The following is a 9977-nucleotide window of genomic DNA, read 5'->3' on the forward strand; positions in this document are numbered from 1 at the left end:
CACATGGTGAAGGTCATACTGTCCAGTACCTTTGGAGAATTTCAGGGGAGGGTTATATAGGGTTTTATTTACCTGAGAACTCAAAGAACCTCCTGTTTTTCAATTCATTTACTGTAACAACTGTTTTTTGGTCCCATTTGAACAATCCACTAATTCACCACTTTTCAAGCCTTCACTTCCTTCTTTCTTGGTTTAGATGCCATGGTCCATTATCATAATTTCTTTCTCTCATGTGTCCTCAGTAACCTTACCATTTGCTCTCTAAGTATATAAATGTGATGAGAGGAAATCCCACTTGTCTCACTTTAATTATATTTCTATATCCTAAATGGCTCCACAGTTCTGCCTTTTGAATCCTACTACATTACCCTGCTGCATTTGTTTTTACACCTTCCGAGATGATTATATCACACCATTTCTTCACTGCTTACATCTCCAATACTCCTTCCTCATTTCTCACTCTTGGTTGATGACCTTTCTTCACATTTTATTGAAAAATTAAAACATCCAGAAGAAAAGTGCTGCATCTTCCTACCACCAGATCTAACAGCCTACATGCAGCTTTGCATATATATGTATATATGTGTGTGTGTGCGTGTGTGTGTATATATGTACATACAGAGTGTGTACACACACACAAGCGTATTCTACATTCCCTCCTGACACAGTCTCCTCTCTTCACAGCCAGCCTTTCCACCTATGTAACTAATGTTTTCCTCTTGATCTGTTTAAATTCTGACTCCAATTCCAGTGTGTAGGGGTTTATCCCACTCCACCAAGCAATGTTCCAACACCAGCTGGAGCCTTCCAATTTGACTCAGTTCTGACACTATCCACCTGGCGAGAGTGTCAGATCCCATGGGTTATAGGCTCAGTCCCACAAGTCTGCTCTCAGCCCCCATTTCAGATGCCAATTGCAATTCCAGGTTGTCACCTCTGTTTCTGACAAACTGGTTATAGATTAGAGGTTCCAATGATCTCCTCCTTGGGTTTGATTAATTTTGCTGAGCCAGCTCACAGAACCCAGAGAAACATTGTACTTACTAGATTTACCAGTTTATTATAAAAGGATATAACTGAGGAACAGCCAGGAGGAACAGATGCAAGGAATAAGGAAAGGACACCGAGCCCAGGTGCTCTCTCAAGGCGTGTCATTGTCTCAGTAACTCCACAGGTTCACCAACCCAGAAGCTCCCTGATCCTTTTGAGTTTTTATGGAGGGTTCATTACATAAGCATGATTGATTCAGTCACCGGCCATTGGTATTGAATTCATTCTCCAGTCCCTCTTTCCTCCCAGGAGCCTGGGGAATGGGAAGGACTGAGAGTTCAACTCTCTGTTCACAGGTTTGGTTCCCTTGGCATCCAGGCCCCAGTCTGGGGGCCTCTCCAAAAGTCACCTTATTAACATAACAAAAGACATCTTTAGGAAATTTCAAGGGTTTTAGGAGTTTTGTAAGGAAACAGGGGTAAAGACCAAATGTATATTTCATATGAGAAATTACGGTTTCATACCTGTCATTCATATCAGAACATAAACATGTCTCATTATCTCTTATCTTTAAATAAAAATCCTTTGAGGGGCGCCTGGGTGGCTCAGTCAGTTGGGTGTCTGACTTTGGCTCGGGTCATGATCTCACACTCCGTGGGTTCGAGCCCCGCTTAGGGCTCTGTGCTGACAGCTCAGAGCCTGGAGCCTGCTTTGGATTCTGTGTCTTCCCCTCTCTCTGCCCCTCCCCTACTCATGCTCTGTCTCTCTCTGTCTCAAAAATAAATAAGAGCATTTAAAAATTAAACAATAAATAAAAATCCTTTGATTCACTATCATTTTCCAGTTATGACCCATTTCTGTAATAAAAATCTTTGAAAGAAGTGTCTGTCGTTTCTCCCACCACCCATTCTCTTTCTTACAGTCCAGCCAAGATTCAGTACCCTATTCATCAAGGCCACCTTTCTCAAATCAGCAATAACCTCCATATCTTGCAAAATCCAGTGGTCAATTCTAATTCATTTTATTTGGACTCTCACAGGTATTTGGTTATCCTTCTCATCAATTTCCTTCTGCCCCTGTGCCAAAGCACTTCTTCACTAGACTTCTGGGGGCATCTGATGTTCTCCTTCCCCCCACCTTTTATGTCACTGGTGGCTCCTTCTCCATCTCTTTGGGCTTCCTTCCTCTTCTGAATCTCAAATCGCTTCTTTATATATACTCACTTACTAGATGAGCTCATTTAATTGCATAGCTTTAAAATCTAATGACTCCCAAACTTCCATCTCCTATCAAGCAGTCTCCCCTAAGCGCTTGACAGGAACCACGAATCACCCAGTTGCTCAGTCTAAAAACTAGTAGTCTGTCTTCATCACCCTGACTTTTACTTCCAACGTGCAATCCACCAGAACATTCTGTTGACTCTGTAATCAAAATGTATCACTGCATGCCCTATTTCAAGCCATGATCATCTGTTACCTAACTGAAGCGATCTTCTTTTTGGTCTTTAGCTTCCATACTTTCTCCCCAATAGACTTTTCTACAAACAGCAGGCTTCGTGGTCCTTTAAAAAGGTAAATCAGTTGTTTATCCCAACTCCAAGGCCCTTTTATAGCTTTACTTCATATTTACAATAAAATCCAACAGTTCTCTCATAGCTCAGAAGTTTATTATTCAAAGAGAGGTCTTCAGAACAGCAGCATTAGCATCCTTTGAAACATTGTTAGAAATTCAGAATCCCAGCCCTTGCCCCAGACCAACTGAACCAGAGTCTGTGTTTTAACAAGATCCTAGATGATTTGTATGCACCACAAAGTTTGCAAAGCACTACTGGAGAGATGAAGGACTTCACTGCATGACCTGATCGTGTTTTGCCTTTCTGGCCTCATCTTCTTCCATGTTCTCCTTTGTTCCCTGGTATTATTGCCACTTCTTGGACCACCATGTTTATCCACCTCAAGATCTTTACTGTTCAGTCTACCTGCAATATTTTTCCCTCTAAATCTTCCATCTTAGTCAGGTCTCTGTTCATGTTTTACTTCCTTAGAGAGACTTTTACTGGCAATTCTTTCTGAAACAGTACACTTCCCCACTTTGCTCAGTCTATTCTACTGCCTTACACCCCTACAGTTCTTACAATTACCTGAAATTATGTTATTATTTGCTTGTTTGCTTTCTATCTTTAAACACTTTGAGGCCAGAGACCTTGTCTCTATAAACAACAGTTCCTAACAAGAATAGCAGATTAATACATATATATTGAATGAATCAATCAATCAATCAATGAATCAATGAATGAGACTGGAGTTTGGTATTTATCCTCATAGTAAAGAAGACAACCAAGTTTGTTCCAGCCATAATAGAAATTACAGTGGCAATGGGAGTGGGGTGGGGAATAGATAATAAACAAGTAAACAATAAATAAACAAGACAATTACAAAGTGTGAGAAAGATACTAAGGTACCTCTTTCTACAAAGAAGGCGGTACTTTAGTAAATGTTGAGCTTTTGTAGTTTATAACCAATTAATGGACCTGTTAGTGAAGTGTGGAATTCTCTTCAGTTCTTGCTCCTTCTATTTGAACTGAGATGGTCCTGCAGACTCTTTGTTTAAGAGACATGAAGTAAGCATGCTGTTTATTTAAATGATTTATTTATAAAATCGACCTATTGCTTAGCAGTGCATTTACATTACAGACTTCAAACTTATTTTTCAAAAGTGCTTTTACTAAAATAAGTTATAGGTAAAAATTGCTCTAAATTCAGGATGTAAGCCGACATTTTTCTAGGCATAGAAACAGTCATACACAGAAAAGTTTTGATGTTTTTACTATGACAAACTATAACCTCCTTATAAATAGCCACAAAACAAAATACTAAATATTTCATAACAGCAAGAAATAAGAATAAATTCTATTTAATAGTTCCTAATGGCAAAATTATGAAATACATGAGAATTAATGTTAAAATAAAAATATATGATTTCCATGAAAATAATTACAAAATACAAGATTCACTTTTTAAGAAGACCAGAATCTGCAGATGGATATGCTATAGCCCAGGACAAGATACTGAACTTTGTAAAAGAATGTCCCCAAAATAACTGTATAGACTTAATATAATTCCAACTAAAATTCTTAGAATATTTTTCTTGGAAGTTGGCAAAGTGATTTTAAGATTAATCTGAAGAAAATAAGCAAATATATAGCCAGGAAGAGTTGGAAATAATCCAAAAATGTATTACAATAGGCAGTGAGTTAAATCAATTATTTTTCATCTCTATGGTTGAATGCTAGGTAACTATATAAAAATAATTTTGAAGAATTGTAACATGAGAAAATATATGTATTAAATTCTTATACTTCTGATATTAACTGAGGACTTACAATGGACTGACTTAGATGCTTGACATTATAAACTCACTTACTCTTTACAGTAATTTTATGAAGTGCTCTTATCATCAGGTCCATTTTACAGATGAGGCTACTGAGTTACCGAAAGGCTAAATCACTTGCTCAGGGTTATTTAACCAGCAAGCAGGATTTGAATCAGGGAAGCCTGACTCCAGAGTGCATAACCACAACACCACAACATAATATTGCCTATTACTGAGCAAAAACCCTCACTGCATCTTCATGGTCACCAACATGTCTACTATTTATTCTACTCAGATTTATACTTTCCCTTCAACCTTGGTCAACTAGACAGAACCAAAAACCTTTACCTGGTGGAGAATAATAGTACAGAAGAAGAATCCAGAATGTTTGAAAAAAGTAAAACGTTAATTGCTTGACTCCTGGGTCCACTTCTGAACTCTAGCAGGAATATGCTGTGCATATGCAGATCTAGTTAGCATTTAGATAGGAAAATCTCAGAAAACATAGGCCTCTTCCCCCATTCCAAGGAGTGAGTGTATTATATGGATTTGTATGAAATAGCAATATTTTAATTTTCTAATAAATGGTGAAATTTATTTATTTTCAGTAGAGTATATGTTACAGAATAAATGGTAAAGGGAAAGGAAGCACACTCGAGATGCACAACTAGAAATATATGTTTTTAGTTTAATGGACTCTGACAAACCTTTTCACTTTCCCTTCTCGAATGCTTTCAAATTCTTTTATCTGAGAATGTAACATTTTCCCACTTTTCTGTCTTTACTGGTTGGATAAAAGTTACAGACTATGTGCTAAGGGTAAATGGCACATTTGGAGTCAAGAAATGGCCTTCATTTTTACAGGAATGATTGGGGACATGTGCTGAAAATAAAAGTCCTGAATTACTTAGACTCAAATGCCCCAGTTCACAACAGTTTAACTAGGGCAGTGGCCTTTGCAACATTTGAGGGCAGATGTTTTCCTACTCTGCTCTGGTTCCCAGTGAAGAACGTCAACTGTGAGACCACAGTGACAATCTCCTGCTCCTCTCTTTCTTAGAGCACTGTATGTTTTGTTTTGTTTTGTTAACATGGTTTATTGTCAAATTGGCTAACAGAGCACTGTACGTTCCATACCATTTCTCAGCGACTCAATCAAGGATTCGCAGCTTTTCAAATCAGTTTTCATTTCTAAATGGAAGTTTGGAATGATTTAAAAAAACAAAGTTTAAAAGCCAACCAGACTATGTCACAGAGAATCCATGATGGTGGTAACCGACTACATATTTTCAGGAAAAAAAAAAGTTTTTTTCATGAATATAGGATTCATGGGCTTTTATACTGCTAATTATCCATGCAAAGTGGTAAAAATACATACAAGGACATTGATGTCAAAGAAAGAAGAATGAAGGAAAGAGGAAAGAAATATAAAAGGAAAGTAGAAAGGGAGGGAGGGAGGGAGAAAGGGAGGTAATGGGAAGGAAGGAAGGAAGAGAGGGAGGGAGGAATACTAGATTCTGGTCCTGGTTTCTGCAGGTAAACAGCTTGCTGACTTTTTCACATGGAAAATGGAGTGAATGATCCAGAGTTTGTAAGGTCCTTGTGAGGTCTAGATAAGATGTTGCACATAAATTACCTAACCTGGTGCCAGGAACATAGTAATTAGTAAGTGGATACTTGTGCCGGCTGTAATAGATCCTCCAGGATGAGCTTTTAAGATAGACTATTTGCTTTTCCATTAAATCATGAATAAAATTATGAGGAAAGGAGGATGACCTTAACTGATATACATACTTAGTGGAAAACAATTGTTTTGAAATAGTAATGCAGTTGATGAGGGGATCATGTCAAGGCTAACTAAAGTTTTTTTTTGAAGTGTTACTAGAAATATTAACACAATTTTATGAATTCGAAATTAAGGTCTTTGTTGAAGTTGAACTATTTGTCTACCAAGCAGCTAAACCTCTTTCTTATATTCAAGGTACCCCCCACCCACCGCCATCTGCCAAAGCAGGCAATTCTAGCCTCTCTCTCTCACTCCTGGCAGCTAGTGGCAAGTGAGCCGAGATCAGCCAGTTAGATCGTGTTGTTTAGCACTTGGACTCCTGATAAACTGGTGCAAAAGCAGGGGGACAATTAAGGAGTGCTAAGGAACAGCAGGCAAAGGCAGAGCAGGCAGAGGGCCTTCTTGCTGACCTCGTGACCTCATGTAAGGTGTGCACAGCCTCAGTTGCTGCCCAAAACAAGGTGCAGTGAGCTCACTGCCTAAATAGGCCCTGCAATCTGTCTCGCTCTTTAAAATATGGAATCTATGGAATTTATCCCTATTTAATAAAAAGTGAGGGCCACGTAGATAAGTGGCCATCATGAACTCCCCTCCAAGGGTCATCTGTGGAACAGACGAAAATGAGAGAGAAGCCAGTACAAGTACAAGCAAGATTGTTCTTTGGTCAAAAGTGTATTAGAGGAACTTTTACAGAATCTTTCCACATTTCTTGGATTCTCTCAGAATTTGATTATTTGTAGAGGCCTCAAAATGCTGTTTAGTGGTTTTATGTTTGATATTCTTCATTTTCCCAGAAGAACACTGGGAATCTCTACTACTGTGGAGAGTCCAAAAAATATATAGAATGTGCAATGATATTTTTATTCCTAGCATTACTTCTGTAAACACTGACCACAAAAGCATTTATTTTATATCTACTTGGCTATGACCCTTGGTTTGTCCCTCTGCAAGGAACCACAGAGGCTGGTGTAATACTCTGAACACCTGTAACTTATACTTACCTTATTTATCTGCTCTGAGTCATGAGTGCTATTAAGAAACAATGCTTAATTAAAATGATAAATCAGAAATATAAATAATTCCTCCCTGGTCTGAATTAATGCTTACTTATCTTATTAGAAATACCACTTCCAGGAAGATTTCCCAAATTAAATTCCCTGCAGCATACACTATTCCATTAGTCTTTTCTCATGTATGAACTTTGATAAAATGGCTTCCTTAAATAGCCATTAGTATTTACTTAAACATTTTATTTTCATAAATTATTGTCTTAAAATAATGAAAACTTCTGTGCTGATCTTTGCTCTCAACCACAGTTTAAACTAACCTTCAGGAGATTCTTTTTGAGCAGAATAAACTAATCCAGAATACTTTAACATTGTCACCAGAAACATCCTGGATCATGTGCACAGCTGCACAGAACTTCAGAGCCAGCAGTCCTGGGGTGGTGAACCATCTTCTCTCTTAAGTGACCTACATCCGCCAACACCAGGTCTCCATTGCAACTCGCATCTCTAGGAGTGGGTCAGTAGAGGTGTTTGTTTGTTTATTTTCCAGATTCTTCCACTCTGGCTTTCTACTTTTTTTCCTTCCCTGGGTAGAAGAGGGAACAATATTATGTATGTATACAATAGACTGGAAGTATCTTGAAGAACTAATATATGGTGGGCATCTATTATATTTCAGTGTTTTATATCTGAAGTATATATTTATTTATCATCAGAAAAAGCAATAAGACTTTATGCTAATAAAAAATTATAAAGTAAGAGAATCCAAGCCATTTTTATATGTTTCCATGGCATCCTGTATCTACTCCTGTTGCAGGTATTAAAGATGCATGTTTATTTGTCTATATCTTCAGTGGAGTTAAATGTCTTGAAGATACTGATTGCATTGCTTTGTTAGGGTTGCTATCATGAAGTTGTACAGACAGGCTGTCTGAAGTCCAAGATCAAGGTGTTAGCAGGTTTGGTTTCTTCTGAGACCTCTCTGGTTGGTTTTCAGGCGGCTGCCTTCTCCTCAGGTTCTCACATATTCTTTCCTTGGTCTGTTTTCTATGTTTTAACGTTCACTTCTTTAAAGGACACTAATCATACTGGATTAAGGCCCACTCATGTGACCTCATTTTACCTTAAAGGCCCTATCCACAACTACATTCATATTCTGAAGTTCTGCATTTTAACACTTCAGCATATAAATTGGGGAGAGGGGAGCACAGTTCAGTCTACAACACTCTCCATGTCTAATCATTTTTATATCCTTGTATCATTTTCTATGCCAGAAAGGTAGTGCTTGTTTCTATCATACCATCTTCTCATCCAAGTAATTTTCTAATCTTCTCCTCAACCTGCTAACAACTATTTTTCTATACTCCCTATAACACACCCCTTCCCCATCATCACCTCCCCCTTTTATAGGATCTTTAAGGAAATATGGCCACTGTCAACAGTTTCTTCCCTCTCTGTACACATGTATTACTTCCCTTCTTGAATTTGGGCTACTTGTGACTTACGGTGGAAATGACCATCATGGTTCTGAGCCCAAACTTTAGGAGGACTAGCTGCTTCTGCTTTCTGGCTCTTGAAACCTTGAGCCACTGTTCAAGAAGTTCAGGCTGCTCTGTTGGCATAAGACACTACACAGAAGAGCACTGAAATCCCGAAATGGTAGTGATGAAGATGTCTTGGACATATAGCTCTAACCTTGAGAATATGCTGAGAAGAGCTCAAACTAAAAGCACTGTCTCTGCCTGACCACTGTCTTTTGAGGCCATAACTGCCTTTGTGTATGTTTGATTCACTGAAGCCCCTGCCCCCATTTGACCACTTTGAAAATGGATGGATTACCATTACCTTGGAGAATTACTTCACACGAGCCCAGTACATAGAGGAGGCAATATAGGCAATCTTGCCTTCTGTCCCTACCCAAGAAGTTAACTGACTCTGTCCAAAGGGAACTCCAAGCCTCTAAACAATTTAATAAAATTAATGTATTTTTAGGACACACTTTTGCACTTTTAACATAAAACCAATTTCACATAATTTGAAATCTATTCACTGGAGCAACCATCCACAGAATGGTTCTCAAATATCCTTGAACCTGAAATGCCTGTTAAGGTACAATTGGTTCTGTCAACATTCCCTGCACAATTTTAATGAGAAAAAAAATTAAAAGCACACTTCTCTGTACGGCCAGTCATTAATCACTGCAATGATAGCTGGGAAGTAAATTAACTGATAGTATAACCTCTTCCCCTTCAGAAGCTAAGTAATCATAAAGGTACCGCAGGAAAATTGGTTACATCTGAACAAATCTTTTAAGAAGTGATGATAATTAAAAATGTTAAAATCAAACTTGTTTTTTTTGTTGTTGTTTTGTGGGTTTTTTAGTTAAAAACAGAACTCTGAGGACTTCAAATATGGAGGTAGCACTGCAATTCTTGTCTTTTTCCCACTGTCACATCCTGCATGCTTCTCAGGCCATGCCTTTACCCTCTTTCTTGTCACCCTATCTTCCAGGGGACCCTTTTGTATCCACTGAGGACTTAGGATCCTTACTGTGTCCTGCTCTTTTCTCAAGGGACCTACATACCCACGTAGATGGTGTATCCTGGGCTCTAGGCTCTGAGGTCCTGGATCACTGCCCTAGCCTTTATTTCTCTTCTGTCAAGTGTGTTACTATTACAGCCACACTTTGGACTTTGCCGTCACCAGAATTGTTCCATCTCAAAAGTAAAACTTCATTAGTGTCATCTGTTCTTCAATTCTTTCCTTTTGTATTTCAGTATGCTTTTCCCATCCTGAGATACTTCACTCTGGTTACTATTCAG

This window comes from Acinonyx jubatus, chromosome B1 (assembly GCF_027475565.1).
Source record: "Acinonyx jubatus isolate Ajub_Pintada_27869175 chromosome B1, VMU_Ajub_asm_v1.0, whole genome shotgun sequence".
Classification (NCBI taxonomy): Eukaryota; Metazoa; Chordata; class Mammalia; order Carnivora; family Felidae; genus Acinonyx; species Acinonyx jubatus.